Source organism: Podarcis gaigeae (genome assembly GCF_964106915.1).
Source record: "Podarcis gaigeae genome assembly, chromosome: 1".
NCBI lineage: Eukaryota > Metazoa > Chordata > Lepidosauria > Squamata > Lacertidae > Podarcis > Podarcis gaigeae.
Genome location: NC_139678.1, coordinates 69,597,109 through 69,606,798, shown reverse-complemented (window position 1 = coordinate 69,606,798; position 9,690 = coordinate 69,597,109).

The following is a 9,690-nucleotide window of genomic DNA, read 5'->3' as shown; positions in this document are numbered from 1 at the left end:
ACCTTATATCGGGGGAGACTCCCGCGAGGCACGTCGACTAGGAGCTCCCCCGGGTCACCGCTCTGGGGCGTGCCTTTGGCCCACACCTCCATAGGCTTCGGACAGGGCCACGCCCCCCGGGGTCCTTTAACGGACCACCCTTCGCTCGCTGGGGGGAGGTGATGGCGTTCCTCCCCCCCCCCACATCGTCTTAACCCCTTCTTACCAATGCCTACCGCCACACGAGCAAACGCTCGCCGCCAATCCTCTCATGCCTGAAACCAATCCCTTATCCCCATAGCTATATCCTCCAGCCATATATCATTTCCTGCATCAGACAGATACACGCCATCAAACCGGTAGAGGGCCTCACCATTGAAACGAATGCCCGGGTGTCGTATGACCTTTCCCCCCAGGGCTGCCACTCTACGCACCACCGCCCGATCCACGGCTTTCCTTGCCCTATTTATGGCCATCGGGCACCTGCAATCTCTCCAAACCCGCCTCTCCATCAAGGAGGCCCAAATGATTGTGAGGTTTGGGTAAGCGGTCTTAAGCTCCTCCAGGTCACCAAATATGTGCCACTGCAAATCGGCCGCCTTTCTATAGGCCAGGTCGTTTTCACCCAATTGTATAAGTAAAGCATCCGGGGGGCCCTCTCTCGCGACTCTGGTCTTAAATGCGGGCAACATCTCAGCCCAACGCATTCCTCTCCGAGAGACCCAGGATATCGTGATGCCATCCGGCAAGCCCAGTCGCGGCCCCAGACCGGAATTGATGGCGCGGACCCCGGCCCAGTGCACTATGCTGTGCCCGATTATCCAGACGCGCACCCCCGTATCTCCTGCAAGAAATCGAAAGAACAGGCCATGGTCAGTAAATCCCCGGCTGGGATGTCATAAATTCTTTCTCAGGTAGCGTTTGTATGCGTCCGACTTCCAGCGGCCTAGATCCTTAATCCTCTTGGCCGCAAGGCTCAGGTGCATTGCCGTGGTGGCCGCTCCGATCCTAAAGGAGTGCGCCGCGAAATCTGCTGGTGGGAGGCCACAAGCTTTAAGTGCTAAGCGCATGACCCTGGTGAACTGGTGCCGCGTCAGGGGTACGCCATTTGCATGGATCAATAAAGGCCCCGCCATGTTAGGTCTCATAAACAAGAAGCGCCTTGTGTCCTTCACCGGACACGGGCCTAGTTCCCCTGTTGCCGGTAGCCGGACCAGAGCACCCCTCCCGAACTGGTCTGTCTTGGAACTACGAATCCGCACGACCAAATCTTCACGTGAAAGTGTAATGTCACTCAACAGTAAGCCCCGGGAGGAGCCAAGCTGACCTTCCTCAAAAACTACCTCACCCACACGCATTGCCCCGAAAAAGGCGATGGAGTATGCCGCTGAAAACAAGCGCGCCTCATACTTTGACCAACAGACCGTTCGCAACCTTTTATGAATTTGGAAAAATATGTCAAAAGATATGGGCCTCCTCGCATCCTGGGCTGGGGGCTGCAGTCTACGCCAGCCTTCTAGGGTCTTTCGTATGACAAACTCAGCGCACGGGTCTGATGAAAATAATGCTTTGCAAAAGAAAGAAATCGCTGCGGCCTGTAGGTTGAGGGTTTTTGGGGCACGTCCCAGGTGTTTCAAATGCACTAGATAGGACAAGACCTCAGACCTAACGGGAGGGGCTTTGCTCCTGGCGGCACTGGATTTTTCACGGAACTTTAAGAAATCAGACCACGCCTTCTTATAAGATCTCAATTTGGAGGGCGCCAATGAGGCTAATACTCCCTGAATCACTTCTGGTTCCCAGTACTCTGGTCCCCAAGGCTCCACAGCTGTTCCGGGAAGGGCTGAGGTAGTAACTGAGCATCCGGTGCTAACGAGCGGAAGCGGTCCATCTGAAAACGAGATAGGGCATCCGCGATATCATTGTTAACACCAGGCACAAATTTAGCAGAGAAGTGGATATTAAGTTCTAAACAGCGGAGAACAAAGGAACGCAGAAGGGCACCAACTCTTGAGGAATGCGCGGCCTGCCTAGTAAGGACTGCTACTACCGCCTGGTTGTCGGTGTGGAAGCAAACCCTATGGTTGCTAAAGACCTCTGACCATAAGTGGATTGCCACTACAATCGGGAAGAATTCTAGGAAGGTTAGATCTCTGGTAATGGGCCCTCCCCTCCAAGCTTCAGGCCAACGCTGGGCACACCATTGCCCCTTAAAGTAAGGTGGTCTCCTCAGGTAGGTGACTGTTAAAAGGCAGCAAACTGATGGTTGGTTACACTCTCTCTCTCTCTCTCTATATATATATATATATACTGTGAGGAGGAGAGGCACTTGTAGGATTTTATACCTCAGGGACTGTTTTGCCAAAGGCAAAAAGGGCTCTTTATTAAGGATCTCTGAAACAAAGGCAAAACACAAGGAATGAAGAAAGTCTTAAATGTATTGAGTAGCAGGCTTATCATACACAAGAATAATATAGTCTCACATACCAGGCAAACAGCAATCCTACTTTTTCTGCTGGGAGTCCCAGGGATGTAGCAGCAGAGTAGACCTCAGGCTGCCAGGCTATACAGCACCAATATCCCATTTAGGCCTGCACCCCACTCTGACTCAAACCCTGTGTTTTTTTAATACCATAGTCTGCCCCAAGTCATGAGGCTTAATTGCTAAGCTACCTTCACAAGGCTTGGGGGGGGGGGGGTCGCAGGATATAGGAAAGCAAGTAATTGATGTAACACTCTGTTATCTGTGCACAAGGAGCCCTCCTGTGAGCACTCAAGTCAGCAGGAGTCAGCATTACAATCACTACTGCTGAGCTTAGGAGAGTGGTGAAACCCTGCTTCCATATGGTGATATGAAGGGTTAAGTGTGCAAGGCCACCTCCATCATCTGCATTTCCACTGCATTCAGTGTTATGAACGTACCAGGGAGATATGGGTCAATGGATGCCCTCTAAGCATAAGAGACAAATCAGATCCTAAATGATGTGCAACCAGAATACTGTTCTGGCTGTCTACTTTGTGTCAGATGCCTAGCTTAAGCTGTCATGATGGTTGATATACATACACTTCTTGGTCAGTCCTGTACTCTTGTGTTTCAACTTCTATAGACCAATGAATAGATCGTGGGATTGGCCCCAACAATTTTGGGAATATTGCTGAGCCTGGAAACAACAGTTTTAAGAACTGAGCCCAGATCCACATGGTCCCAGTCCACTGCACTGCTTGTTCACCAGTATTAAATGTTACCAGCTGTAACAGCACCAATCATCTGTTGCAGTTGATGGAGGAAAGAGGAAGTGTAGAGGTGCTCAGCCCTGACTCCTGTTCCTCCAAACAAATGACTATTGCTGTCAGAGCAGATGATAACCATCTATTAGGGACCATGTACACAAATCTGATGCCAGAAAGGCATCATACAAGAGTCCCAAATAGGAATCCTAGGTATGAGATGCATGATCTAAAGCCTTTGCTGTATATAAGAAACACATCCAACAAGGCAATGTGAACACATGAATCTGTTTCCATGTGCAGATTTTTCTTTTTGCTCAGGGCTTGCACACCTATACCTATTTAATGCTTAAGATGCTTTAAAAGACTTCCTTTCAAACTTCCTTCATTGTAAAGACCTATTCACACTTATTTTGCCATAAGGCCCATTAGAAACAGAGGGACTTACTGAAGTAAACATACTGTACATAAAACTGAATTTTAGTAAAGTCTTTGTTAATACTGATACTTGTACACTAATACTTGTGAGAACACTTGCCAAATGTAGAGAGGTGTCTGAGTTGAACCTGGCAACACACAAAGCACAATCCTATGCATGTTTACTCAGAAATAAGCCCCAGTGTGTTCAAAAGGCTTACTCTGGTAAATTGGAATAGGATTGCAGCCTAATAGGAACTAAGAATTGTCCAAAATCCATTGCCTAAAACTGCTGCCAAAGCCCTTTCAAAACAAAATTCCAGTAGGGTGCCTTCCTTCCCCACGTTTTTGCATTATTACACAAAGCAAACAGAATTAAGATCATGATAAATATTTTAGCAGTCGTCCTGTTGCTTAACATCAGGTTTTCTGTTCTGAATCCTTTTTCAGCAATTACTCAGGCATGGTCTTGTGCTTTGCAGAATTAGGATCTTAGCTGGTCATGTCTCCCCACCCTCAAGCAATACAGGAAATGGTTGTTTATTATAGAATAAATCTCTGGCAAACAGCTGGCTGCTGCTCTAATGAAGCAACTTGGGTATGATGATTATAAAATGTAAACAGAAAGTGGGTCATATTCCCCATTTGCTGGAAAGATGACAGATGATACTGCCCAAGACCTTCTGGCTGCCTGATTGTCTGTTGTAGCTTCACTTCATTGGGGTGGGGGGATAATGTATAATGATGGCATTCATTATTATGTTAATAATGAATAGTAATGGTAACAATAATGTTTATTATTGCTATCATTATTATTTCCCCTATTTTTCCCCAGGAGTAATTTAACATTGTTCCCAAGAGAAGAGAGAAGTTTCTATCTAATTCACCCACAAAGGTTTCATCTTGGCATAGAAAAGGATTAGAGAATAATAATAGAGGAATTGATTCACATGCGTTAGAGGGTTAAACCTGGCATCTTCAGAGATCAAGCTGGAGGAATAAAAAATCAGAAGATATGGAAACCTCAGAATGTGTAGCAGAACTGTGGAGGGAAACCTGAGAAGGGGCAAGCAGGCAGGAGTAAATGCAAGGAATGGGACCCAAATTTTGGGGTTTGTAGTTAATGAAGTTGAATAGGTGCAAAATTGAGTCAGAGGGAATGGCAACATTACCTGTAATTTGGGCAATGATCTGACCAGGAGAGAGGTCTTGATTGTGGAGTGACCCATAAAATTTCTCTGGATATTATAGGAACAATTGTTGCTGTGGAGGTTTGTCACTATGCAATTGACATCCAACTATTTTTTTATTTCCATTTAATCCAGGTGATACAGCAGATGCACCAAAGAGGTGCTTACAGTCAATAATGGGACAGTTGATTTGAGGGCTAGTGAACTGAAGCCGAATTAAAATAAGATGGAGATAATATAGGTAGGTGGAACCAGTGCTTTTCCCCCCAAAAAATGTTTAGGGATACTCTCACTTTGACTCAAGAAAATTGGGGAAAAAATAAATACAGTAAATGGATAAAAGTACAAAGATTCACAAAATATTTAGGGGTATGCGTATCCCCAGAAAAAAGTACTGGGTAGAATGACTGTGGAGGCTCTATTCAGCTTGTAGTGGATGTGGTTCCAACATCCATGGTTTCACTCACAGTCAGGATTGCTCCTCAATCCACCATTGCTGTTGAATGCCCAAGTGGCCCCTTTTCCCAACTTTGGTGTGCTGGCTGCATCCCCTCCCAAAAAATGAATGATGCAGCCACAGTTATCCATGCTCTAGCAGCATCCAAGCTTCATTGCTGTAATGGGTAAATGGGAAAATGTCAACCTACGGACCCATTTTTTCATTTTCATACACAGTTAGCATGTTCTGTGTTATTTTAACAACAATTTCCCAAAGTTTCCTGATGTAGCCACTGTTTTTCAAAGCGGCATTTTTCACATAAGTAAAAAGTTAAAATTAAAAGCCCCAGAAGCATGGCATGTGAGATGTCTCAGAATTTTTTTTATCTTCCCCTCAAACCTTCAGTTAATTACCTCTACAAGGAAATAGGTTAATGACCCTTTAATGTACTAATGGTTCTGCTTTCTCATTTCATAAAGAATAAATTTTATGTTAGGATCAAAATCCGATGAGCTTAGGACAATACGGTACAACTTATATTGGCTTAGTGTGTTATGTAGGTCACAACAACACATACATAGCCTATAGAGATGCAAAAAAATTACCTCAGAAGATGAAGGTCTCTTGCCTTATTGTAACCATCTCCACTCCTTAACAATGGAGAATTAGGTAGCCAGCTCAAAGAGAAGTCAGAGCTCCTGCACCTTTAAAAATAGTATGAAAACCACACTTACTGAAATTTATTCTTTCTTGCAACTATTAAATCCCACCTGTTCAGAATACATACTCTAAGCTGTCAGGGGTTTGAATAGATGAATTCCTTTTCTTCCTTAGCCTTCCATTCCCCCTTTTTTCTTTTCTGGTTTTATGTTCAGCTGAACATGAACATTTTGTATCTTAAAAGTACTCTCAGTCACAGTCTTATTAGCAGACTTGCAGTCTGCCTGACTTTTCTTTAGGTCCCAACCCCAGGTCAACAGCTATCAACATTCTGTAAACTCAGAAGCTCCTAACAGCCAATTTAGATATATTTAAAGCACATTCTTCCCCAGATAATCCTGAGAACTGTAGCTTGTTAAGCATGTTGGGGACTGTAGCTCTATAACGGGGAACTACAGTTCCCATAATTATTCAGGGGAAGCCGTGTGATTTCAGTGTACATTGAATTAACTTTAAACTACATTATGTTTGGGTGTCCTCATTTCACTGCCAAATTGATTGCCAGTTAACCACCTAAGTTTGCTGTTAGAGGGAGTGATTGCTCTGAATAGTAATACTCTGCTGACAATCCTTCATAATCCAAAAAGCAGCCTTGTATGCAGAAGGTCACAGCCTTCTGCAGCGCATAATAAGAGTTCATCTGCTCCTCATAAAAGGCAATTCCAGGCAAAGATGTTCCTCGGTGCATTGCATTACATAGTCAGCAGTTTCCAAATGGCCCAACAACAAAATTGCTGACAGCATGGATAGCTGTGCATGGATGCAAATCCTTGCACAATGGGGCAGAAATGTTCTTAAAAGTCAAAAGAAACTGTTGTCTGGCTGAAGAAAATTGTACTTGGAAGAACAAAGCTTTTTAGCTTAGAACTCTGATGTCATACAAAACCCAAAGATTTTGCAGGTACTGTTCTGGTAAATATAGTCCTATTTGAAAACATCTGCAGAACTCCAACACCCAATATATTTGTAAGCTGTACTGAGGGCTCAGTTTAGGTAAACTGGAAATGTAAAAACAAAAACTGAGTACTGTATGTATGTATGTATGTATGTATGTATGTATGTATGTATTTGAATTTCTAAACTACCCTTCATCAGGTAGAGATCCCAGGGTGGATTATAAAATGGTGAACAAACAAACAAATAACAGTTAACATTAATAAAACCCCAAACAAGACAACTAGGTAAAGGTAAAGGTACCCCTGCCTGTACGGGCCAGTCTTGACAGACTCTGGGGTTGTGCGCCCATGTCACTCAAGAGGCCAGGGGCCAGCGCTGTCCGGAGACACTTCCGGGTCACGTGGCCAGCGTGACAAAGCTGCATCTGGTGAGCCAGAGCCGCACACGGAAATGCCGTTTACCTTCCCGCTGGTAAGCGGTCCCTATTTATCTACTTGCACCCGGAGGTGCTTTCGAACTGCTAGGTTGGCAGGCGCTGGGACCGAGCAGCGGGAGCGCACCCCGCCACAGGGATTCGAACCGCCGACCTTTCGATCGGCAAGTCCTAGGCGCTGAGGCTTTAACCCACAGCGCCACCTGTCTTAAAATTGTTGCAGACAGCAAACACAGTAGCTCCATAAAGACTTTGGACCATTTAATCAGATTCTGCCCAAACGCCTGCACCCCAATAATGTAATAGTTACCCACGCCTCTCTTAAATTTCTGGCACACAGTTTCACCAGTAAAAACCACAGCAGAAGCTTTTGCCAATATAAATTGATACGGAAGGGGGGGCATGTCTTCTTCACCTTCTTCTTCGCTACAGTATATCAATTTATTTCCAATTGTCAATGTCAAAAGGGACTAAAATCTATAAAATTCATAGAAAATCAACGTGCCAATTTGCTCAATTTCTCTAGGATTCCATCACCCCTCCCCTGTCCTCCATAATCCCTCAAGCAAGGTGTCAAGACCCTAATCTTGTCAAATCACTCTGCCAAGCCTTTCCTCCAGGAAATGCCAGTACATGGACCATTGTCTTCTCATCAGGATGTGCTTATCTGCGCATATCTCCAGCTCTGCATATTCCCCCCTCCCTCCTCCATACGTTAATCCTGTGTAACCCAACCTCTTCTTAATGTATTCATGATGTAATCTGTGTAACCCAAGATCTCTTTAATGTATTCATGATGTAACTGGGATGTATTTTGCACTGTATTCTGGGACATGGAGGGAAGTTTCAAAAGTTTATGTCACCCCTTTCTCGCTGTTCAATCTCGCCTTGAACCTGTTGCGCAATAAACTTGGATCTTCTGTTGCTTGCTCCTGTCTCCGGCTGAGCTCATTTTCCTCCGCAGGGACCCGCGGACTTAGTCCAACAAGCTGAGTGGCAGAGCAGTCTCGCACTCATAGATTTTTTACCGTAACAGATGGCGCCCAACGTGGGGCTTTGCGGTTCTCCTGTGTTGCTGACCGGGGGCCCTGAAATCTTCAGCCGGCACCGGGCCATTTTGCCTGGGAAGATCCTTTGGACTCCCGGCCATCTTCCGGGCGGTGATCGAAAGCCCCAGGAGTTCAGCCGGGGAGCAAAGAGGGATCCAGCCGGCTTATTCATCGATCCTGGGATCATCATAGAGGACACGTGAGTATAAGGAAAAGGAAAAATCCAGTGCACTGGTGGGAAGGGGGTGGAAATCTCCTGGCAACTGAATTCTCTGCCCTCCTCTCTATCGCTCCTTCTTACCTTTCTCTTGGTCCGGTTAGTGAGAGAGACCGTGGACCATTGCTCGACCCGAAAGGGGGGTTCTGAGCTCTATCTCTTTCTCTAAAAACCTCCATCCCACAAGTGTGGGTGTGCAGAGAGCTGGATTCAACTCTGTCCCTCCAGCCACTCTTTTTTTTTTTCTGTGGAGCTAGTTCTGGATTCACACAGCCCACCATGGAGTTTCTTGGTCAGGGGTGGTGCCAATGTTTAGGCTGGCCGGAACCTGAAAGCCCCAGGCAGGCAGCAGAATAACAACCAGCAACTGGAACTAGTCTGCACAAAATACTTTATATACAGACCTTTAGAATATACCAGGAATCCCAGGAAAATGGCTCAGAATTAGGGTTGCCAACTGGCCAGAATAATAAAGTAAAAAAGATAGTTCTGGCATTCTCCATTCTCCTTAACAGATTTCATAGGTAGCAACTTGAAAAAGTTTTTAAATGGTATAGATCAAAACACTAGGTAAAAGTTAAAGGTAAGGACCCCAGGATGGTTAAGTCCAGTCAAAGGCATCTATGGGGTGCAGCGCTCATCTTGCTTCAGGCTGAGAGAGCCGGCGTTTGTCCACAGACAGCTTTCTGGGTCTTGTGGCTAACGTGACTAAACCACTTCTGGAGCAATGGAACACTGTGACAGAAGCCAGACTGCACGGAAACACTGTTTACCTTCCCGTCGCAGCAGTACCTATTTATCTACTTGCACTGGTGTGCTTTTGAACTGCTAGGTTGGCAGAAGCTGGGACAGAGTAATGGGAGCTTACAAAAGGTGGCAACCATACTATGTAGTGAGCCTGTTTGAAAGAAGGCTATTCTGTGTTCAGCATTTATCTTGAGGATTTTTAGTGCAGAGATTAACATCCCAATCTTAACCCAGATGTACAGTAAAGGGAAAGGGACCCCTGACCATAAGGTCCATTCGTGACCGACTCTGGGGTTGCAGCGCTCATCTCACTTTATTGGCCGAGGGAGCCGGCGTACAGCTTCCAGGTCATGTGGCCAGCATGACTAAGCCAC